A 9,998-nucleotide genomic window follows, 5' to 3' on the forward strand; every position below is an offset into this window, starting at 1 on the left:
TTAATCCAATTAAATTATTGAATGTCAAGTGGTAGATAAACATTCCGATTAATTTAGAAGTTGCGAGGTGAATATCACTTCATTCTAACACAAAATTTCACTTTGTAAATCTCAACACCTCAAAAATTGCAAGGTGAATTGAACTTTGCATGCCTTAACATCTTCGAAAACTCTCAATTACTCTTTCTCTCAAAACTGAGGCAATCTTTCCTCTTCTCTCAACTTCTCCAACAACAGAAATAAAATCTTACTCATTTTCTCTCCAATAAAATTCACTATTATTATCAATTTTTCATAAGTCATTTAAAGCTTTTTAAGGCTTGAGTTGGATTTGAATTTTTTTCAAGATTTTTACCAAATTAGTTTATCTCTTCGTCTTTATAATGGACACGTGTCAAATTAATTTTTTTGTTAATTTATATTAGATTGTGGTAGTTGATATAGACTTTTCTGTTATTTTATTTTAAAATAACTATTATTTTCAAAAAAAATTAAAATAATCAATATTTAAAAAAAAAATCAAAAATAATCACCTTTCAAAACAGATGCGTCAGATGAACTGGCGCATCCATTTTATATTAGAAGGAGGCACCAGCATCACTGGCGCATGCTTTGGAAGCATTTAATGTTGGTGCCAAGTGAGCTGGCGCTTATGCTTGGTCTTTGGTGTATGCGTCAATTCCTCTGGCGCATACACCATTGTATTTTTTTTTAATAAATAATGAAATATAATGTTAAAAAAAAATATTCATGATATAATAAAAGTTACATGAGATTGACAAAAATTTAATGACCGGCCCGATCAAAATGTCCTTATGTTCCACATCCAGGTGCATCAGTTTGTCTTCGAGGTCTTCCACGATTTTCCTGAGGTGTTTGGGGTCTTTGCGTGCTGACCTGATCCAATGATGGTTGGTGTGAAGGTCCAGCGGTATTTGATAGATGTGTCAGCATTTGTTCCCAATAGTCGGGGGGCTCTGGCCAACGACGCTTCTGTAATGTAGTTCGGTGTCCATGTTGTCGTAGTTGGATCGATGTGATTGGGTGAATTGTGGACGGTATAGTTGCCCGAATTGGGACATTGAATCGTTTTGCAAACGAAGCAATGGTTCATGTGGTGTACTATAGTTAAACAATGGTTGGGTGTTTTGATGATGGGATGTTTGGGTGGTCATTGGTGGGGGGCTATGATGAAGTGACCCATACGAATCATTTGGGCTATAGACGGTTGTGGTTGATGCATATAGTTGTTGGTGGGTAGGGTTTGATTCTTGGTTTTGTGGTTGGGTGGGTGGCATGAATGGATTGCGAGGTTGGGTGTTTGGTTGTTGGGTGGGTGGCATGAATGGGTTGCGAAGTTGGGTGTTTGGTTGTTGGATGTATGTGGTAGGTTGATGGTGTGAGGTTGGTTGTTGAGTTTGGGTTGTTTGGCATTAGTGTTGGACGGGGACTTATTGTTGGGCGTATGATGACGAAGCTAGTTGGCGTGGATCAATCAAATATCATGGCTTTGACACAAATTGATGTGTTGTTATCGACCTAAACCATGTCATATATTGTTGAGTTGGTCTTGCATCATGTATGACTGATTCGTTTAAGATGTGTTGTCGTCGATTCCTCCAATGACGACACATCTCTTTTGCGAAGTCTCTCCAGTCGGAACAGTCCCATTGGGCATCGACTCTTTTTTGATGTCAATCTTCCAAACACGTCAGAGGTTCAGGAATTTGTTGCTGCATGCCGAACTGCAGTTTTACCCGGTCACTCTGGTGCATCTCCACAGTAGTGAACCGAATAATTGGTGTCTTTGCTTCCAAACTGCATCATCATCATGGTTAACCTAATGATCAAGACCCAGATATGGCCTCCAAATAAACTGTACAACAATACGATACGATTAGATGATAAATAATTTGATAAGCATGTTTAAATTAAAATAGAGTTGTGTAGGAGTATTACATCGTCTGGTCCTATGTGATCCAATAGATTGCGATAGACTATTATAGCGTGTTTCAGACACCTATTGTAGTTCATCCCTCTAACTGACCACCTAGATCATAAACAATTGATAAATATTATGTACAGTTAATAGTAATATAAAGTCTAGTTAATTATATGGTATAGTTTTAAACTTACTTTGTTGCAAACGGGAATATTAATGGCTTCTCGTTTACCGGGGAGAGTGACGACATTCTTAACCAACCTCATGCTTGTAGCAAATACGCACATGAATAAAAAGTACAAGTATTTTTTGTGGCATTTTTACACATTGCACTATATACATAGATGGGCCAACACAGCTGAACCCTAACTATATGTGCTTACCTTATTAATGTTGCGTAACAACGGCAAATACATAATATTTACTGTATTACCAGTACTTTCTGGAAATAAAAAATTACCAAATAAATTCATAATATAACACCGAGCTTTAATTATTTTTTCGTACTCGGTTGATTCTTCGGACAATATTATACTCGTATAATATTGTTTAAGATATTTTAAATTTATACCTTGTCCCCTAACTTGACTGGATGACTCTCCCTCAGTTTGGTCGTCACACAAAGGGGCACCCAATAATTCACTGCAGATAGAGTTGTCCTGGTTAACTCTACCATTCACGATCTTACCATCTATATGTAGACCCAACAACATGTATACGTCCTCAAGTGTGATGGTACACTCACCGAAAGGAAGGTAAAATGTGTGTGTCTCGGGTCTTCATCTCTCAAACAAAGCAAGAACAAATTTGTAGTCCACCGAGTACGAGACTATGTTGAGGAGATTTCCAAATCCACATCCTCTAATATATGGTTCTATCAAAGGATCGTGTGGTATTCATGTACACGACATCGAAATCGCTTTGGGTCCTAATAAAACATAAGTAAAAAATACAATAAGAAGAAGTAATATATAATAAAAACATAGATAAGAAATAAATATGAAATAAATAAAAAAAGAGTAATAACATATAAATGTCGAGATATTCTCGAGTGTTCCTCTGTGTTCATCACCCAAGTCAACAGAGACATAATGTTGCAGAGGTTGAGTGTTGCAAAGCTTGAGTGTGGTAAATAAAAAGTATTACAGAGATTGAATATTAGTGTTGTAGATGATTAGATGTTGTGAATTGATGCCCTATTTATAGATGAAGAAGTCTTTACTTGGTTTGCAACCTACACAACATGTGATTGGATGCATGTATGGCAAAGTGTAGAAGGCGTCATAGCCTTAGGCGCATGCATGCAATATTCACATGTAAGGTCACATGCGCCAAGGCTAGTGGCGCATGCATGTGAATATTGTCATGCAATGAAGAGACACCCATGCTAATGGCACCTAGGTTTCTTTATGCACATAGGGAATGGGCGCCTGTTTGTACTATTAGGGCAAAGATTCTTGTGAGATTTCTTGTGTGCAGGCGCATACTTTGTGTGTGCAGAGATTTTATCAGGCGCATGCATTGTATTATCTTGTCTCTGCATGGACTATTTTCATTGCATTGTCTTATCTGTGCAGATGAGTTACGTGATCAATGCATTCAATGTTTACCCTATTTAAATGCATGTGAATAACATATCAATGCATTCACCTTCAATACCCATACAGATCAAAAGAAATACTAAAGTTAGATTTAAAAAAATGTCTTCCTCACAATATTACATGATCAGTTCTCATATCGAAGGTGAAATATTTGAGCATCAATTATTCAGTTTTTGTTTTCGCAACACAGAGGTAACTCGGTTTACAATAAATCGACGATCAAATTTTTCACATCTGAAATAAAGAATAGAAATGAAATTGTAGTGCAATCCTGTGGGACAAATCATCTATAAAAATCTGGTTTGGTTTGCAAAAAACTAGGTGAAGTTTTATCAGAAGAAGATTCGAGATGACGATGATGTTCAGTATATGTTTGTCAGTCACGAATAATTTGGGTACAACAATATAGAGTTGTATATATTACCACAACAAACACAACAAGTGTCTCAGTTCATTGATCAGTCACAAGTGTTTTGTGAAACTGATGACGACGAACAAGTTGAGGTGAATGTCGTAGATGACGAAGAAGAGGAAGCCGAGATTTTGGTCGATTCAATGGTGAACGCTGATGAAGAAGAGGAGTCATTATCAACTAGTCATGTATATTGTCCATCTCAACACATGACAAGGTTAAGTTTGGGTTCTGATGAACCTTCATCAGATATATAGTACAATCCTTACGTGTAAATGCAAGGATCTTTGAAACAAGGAGACACATGCATCATAGGTTTTTCTCTCTGTAAACCTATTATACAAATTGATGGTGCATGGTTGTACGGGAAATACAAAGGAACGTTACTGATGGCAGTGACACAAGATGGCAACAACAACATTTTTCCAATCGCCTTTGCCCTTGTTGAAGGGGAGACTACTGAAGGATGAAGCTTTTTCCTAAGAAATCTCCGATTGCACGTTGCACCTCAACCTAACTTATGTTTGATCTCCAACAGACATCCTTCAATCATCAGTGCATATAATAACATTGATAATGGCTGGCAAGACCCTCTTTCGACGCATGTCTTCTGTATTAGACATATTGCTCGGAATTTTATGCGGGAGATCAAAGACAAAACATTGCGGAAGAAGGTTGTCAATGCAGGTTACGCATTATTAAAACCTTCTTTCAAACACTACCGCGAAGAAATAAGATTGTCAAACGCAAATGCAGTACGGTGGATCGACAATATTCCATTGGAGAAATAGACTAGGGCATACGACAACGGTCAATGTTGGGGCCACATGACAACAAATCTTGTGGAATCAATGAACTCTGTCTTCAAATACATCTGTAACCTACCTATAACCACTTTGGTGCAGGCAACATATTTCAGGCTAGGGGCGCTGTTTGAGACCAGATGTTCCAAATGGAGTTCAATGTTGCAATCTGGGTAGTTGTTCAGTGATGTTTCAATGAAATTCATTAGACATGAAGCTGGCAAAGCAAACACACACGTGGTCACGGTGTTTGACCGTACTAAAGGTTGATATAGTGTTGCCAAGTCCATGGATCACAATGAGAGCATGTTGATGGGACATTACAGAGTGGAACTAGATAGAGGTCGGTGCGACTATGGAAAGTTCCAAGCCTTTCGTACGCCCTGCTCCCATGTCGTTGTGGCATGTTCAAAGGTTCGAAGGGATCCATTATACTTATTATCTGACGTTTACAAAGTCACTAGTCTATCAAATGTTTACAAAATTAGTTTTTCCATAGTTGTAAAAGAGGATTACTGGCCAGAATATCAAGGGGACATCGTCTGGCACAACGAAGTTATGCGAAGGAAGAAAAATGGTCGCACAAAACAACACCCGTATTCGAACCGAAATGGATACGGCGAACAAAATGATTAGATTATGTAGTTCATGTCGTCATCCAGGTCACAATCGTACTAACTGTTCTAGTGTTGGAACGAGCACAAACAGATAAATTCACATGCACCTCTGTTGTAATATATGAAAAGCTAAATTTATTTCACATTATAAATTTGTAAGGAAATACCATTACATAAACAACAACACAAACAACTAAAACGATTAAAATACAATAACTAAGCGATTACAACCATCAAAACAATTTTGAACATATAATGCATCATCCTATGAACATCTCTGTCAGTCTTAATATTCACTCATTCACGCACTTCTCCATTTTGGTTGAACGTGGACACAAACCATTGGATTCTTCTAATCCTTTCACCATCTCCATTTTTTCCATCTAACCAACTGTTCAACGTCTGATTAAGACGTTCAAACAAATCTATATTCCAAAGTCGAATCTTTATCGGAGACGCAACGACGAAAAAGATTAAATCGGCATTTCACTTGTGAATGTATCAGGCATGGTTAAAACTCAAAAACTTGAAGGAGAGTGAAGTTGAATGAAAGAAAATATGGTTGTATGGTAAAAGTTGTGTGAAAAATATTACATGCAGGGCGGCATATTTATAGAAGGAGTAAGAAAATGCATGCGCCAAAAGGCTAGGCGCCACACATGTCAACACATGTAGGCGCCAGAAGCATTGTCGTCACCTAATGGACTACATGCATGCGCCAGCTCACTTGGTGCTAGCATTAAATGCTTCCAAAACATGCGTCATTGATGTTGTCGCCCCCTCCTAATACAAAATGGATGCGTCAGTTCATCTGAGACATCTGTTTTGAATGGTGGTTATTTTGGAGAAAAAAATGAAATATTGGTTATTTTGGATTTTTTTTTTAAAATAATGGTTATTTAAAAAAAATATATCCTTTTCTGCTCTTGTTTATGTTTGTGTAATAAAATTGATGCTTGATGTTAAAAAGTTTTAAAAATAGAAAATTTTGTTTATGATAGAATTATTGAGTTGTGGTTGTTTATTTTATAAAAAAAATATTTTCGTTTTTATTTATTATAGTATTTTAATATTATTTTTATTTATAAAAACATGACTATATATATATATATATATATATATATATATATATATATATATATATATATATATATATATATATATATATATATATATATATATATATATATATATATATAAACAAAATTATTTATATTTTAATATTATTTTTCGTTTTTAAGAATAATATATTGTTTATGTTTTTAAAAACAGAATTAAAACATATCACATATTTTATTTTATATTTTATATAATGTTAAACAAATTTAAAACAAAGTCTATATTTTATATAATATTATTTTATAAGTTAGATTTCAGTTTATATTATTTTAAAGATAGAATTAAGATATATAATGGATTTTATTTTATTTGTTATTTGATATTAAACCTATAATATTTTTTTAATGTCTTATATGTTGCAAGGTGTTTTTTTATCTTGTAAAAATATGATTTACGAAGTGCTTTTCCCTTAGCAAAAAAGTTTAATCTCAACGTGCTGCTCAAAACACCCCAACCTAGATAGATGCGAAGTAAATACCACTTAGTAAGGTTGCTACATATTTTCACTTAGAAAAGTTGTGAAGTGTTTTTATCCAATAAAAAGCGACTATCAATTTTGCAGGGTGTTTGAACGTCTCGTAAGTTTGGAGTTGCTGTTAGAACAAAATTTATATCGATCTTTTATTCCTGATAACAAAAAATAACAAGATCAATAAACTATATGCGGAAATCGAAATTGAAATTTACCTCCCGTCGTTGTTGTAGTGATATGAATGAACTGTATTTGATTCTTCCAAGCTCTTACTCACTAATATGGATGGTGTATTTTTGAAAGCGATGAAAGAAAGCTTTGGGGACCAAAGACTATTTATAACCAAAATTCCACAAGCTATGGACCACAATAAAATTGGTTTTATTATTAATAATTATTGTTATTAAAATTAAAATTAAAAAAAAATCTTACATTCTCCGCTTGGTCCATAGAACTGAACATTGGCATAAATTAGTTGTGAAAACTTCCTCAAAAAATAAATACATGAATCATAGAGATATTTCCTCTTAAATCGAGTATTATCATTTATGTATTACAACATGTTTATTTTTCAAGTATATATTTGTAATGTGGTAACTAAACTTGATAAATAAACCAATGTTTACTCTTGGTGCAAATGTAACATATTTTCTCAAACTGATGTGTGCATGAAAATGAGAAAACATCACAATATAAGAGTTCTATTAATAAACGGTATGTATACAATCATAAGGTGGACCCAAGTCCCATGTTCTCTACATGATCCTTGAATTTTATTGGTGACAAGCCCTTAGTCAAAGGATCAACGATCATTAAATAAGTACTAATGTGATTAATAACTACTATTTTATCTTTAACTCTTTCTCTTATGGATAAATACTTAATGTCGATGTGTTTGCTTCAACTTCCACTTTAATTGTTCTTAGCCATAAAGACAACAACTGAATTATCACAAAAAATCTTCAGAGGTCTAGAGATAGAATCCATGATTCTAAGCCCAAAAATAAAACTCATAACCCATACACCATGAGAAGTAGCCTCAAAGCAGGAGACAAATTCGGCTTCCATAGTAGAAGTAGCAACTAAAGTTTGCTTAGTAATTCTCCATGAAATAGCTCCATCGACCATCATAAAAATGTATACTGATGTTGATTTGCGAGAATCAACACAACCTGCAAAGTCAGAATCTGAATAGCCGACCACTTCTAGATTGTTCGCCTTCCTATGCATAAGCATATAATCTTTTGTTCCTTTAAGGTATCTCAACACCTTCTTTGCATCTTTCCAGTGGTTCATATCTGGATTACTCTGATATCTTCCCAAGATTCTCACAACAAATGCAATGTCGGGCCCTGTGCATACTTCAGCATACATAAGACTTCCATCAATAGAAGCATATGGGACTTTCTGGATTGTTCCTGCTAAAAACTATTCTTAGGGCATTAGTTTAAATTAAACTTATCACCCTTGATAATTGGGGCAACACTTGGTGAACAATCCTTCATTCAAAATCTCTCCAAAACTTTGTTGGTGTAGGTTTCTTGTGATAGGCCCAAAATTCCTCGAGGTCTATCTCTATGGATCTTAATGCCAATGACATAAGATGCCTCGCCCATATCCTTCATATCAAAGTTTTTATAGAGGAATTGTTTCACCTCATGTAGCAAACTCGTGTTATTGGTTGCAAGTAGTATATTGTCCACATATAAAATAAGGAAACAAACTTTACTTCCACTGACCTTCTGGTATATGCATTGATCCATGGGATTTTCAAAAAATCCAAATGAAGATATTATTCCATGGAATTTAAGATACCATTGAAGAGAGGCTTGTTTTAAACTAGATATGGATTTCTTAAGCTTGCAAACCAAATGCTCACCATTATTAGAGGAGAAACCTTCAGGTTGTTTCATATAAACCTTCTCCTCTAAATCACCATTAAGAAAGGTTGTTTTCACATCCATTTGATGAAACTCAATGTCAAAGTGTGTAACTAATGCTAAGATGACACGAAGAGAATCTTTCTTAGATACAGGAGAAAAAGTATCAGTGCAATTGATTCCCTCCTTTTGAGTAAATCCCTTAGCAACGAGTCTGACCTTGTATCTCTCAATGTTACCTAATGAATCTTTCTTGGTTTTAAAAACCCACTTACCACCAATGGTCTTTGCCCCATTAGGTAACTCTACAAGATCTCATACATCATTATTTTTCATGGAATTCATTTCATCATTCATGGCATCATAACATAAACTTGACTCTTTACAACTCATGGCTTGTCTAAAGCTCCCAGGATGATTCTCAGCTCCAATGTTATAGTCAGATTCTTATAGATACACAATGTAATCATTAGAAATAATTGATTTTCTTGTCCTATTAGACCTCATTAATGTTTTATCAACATTTTCTTGTGGATCTTGTTGTTCAACTAATTGTTCATCATTTTGATGACCAACTTGATCTACTAGATTATCAGCGGTTTGTGGAGTCTCAATGATTGGTTGATCAACATCCATTTTAACTTGAGGGATGTCTTGAATATTAACCAATCTATCATTTTAAGTGGAAGGTTCATGCTCTATATGATCATTCATAAAAATTGAATTTTTGATTTGATCGCTCCCACTAATCAGATGATTTTCAAGAAACTTTGCATTTCTTGACTCCATAATCCTAGTTGTGTGAGATGGACAATAAAATCTATAACCTTTAGACCTTTCGGCATATCCAATGAAATGCCCATTAATGGTCCTCGGATCTAGTTTCTTTTCTTGTGGGTTATAAATCCTCACCTCAGACAGACATCCCCAAACGCGCATATGTCGTAAACTCGGATTCCATCCTTTAAATAACTCAAATGGCGTCTTTGGGACAGCCTTGGATGGAACCCAACTTAGAATATACACAGTTGTCTTTAGTGCTTCATTCCAAAATGATTTAGGAAGATTAAAGTTAATAAGCACGCTCCGCACCATGTCTAATAATGTTTTATTTCTTCTTTCTGCAACACCATTTTGGTTCGGAGAACCGGG

This window comes from Lathyrus oleraceus, chromosome 5 (genome assembly GCF_024323335.1).
Source record: "Lathyrus oleraceus cultivar Zhongwan6 chromosome 5, CAAS_Psat_ZW6_1.0, whole genome shotgun sequence".
Lineage (NCBI taxonomy): Eukaryota > Viridiplantae > Streptophyta > Magnoliopsida > Fabales > Fabaceae > Lathyrus > Lathyrus oleraceus.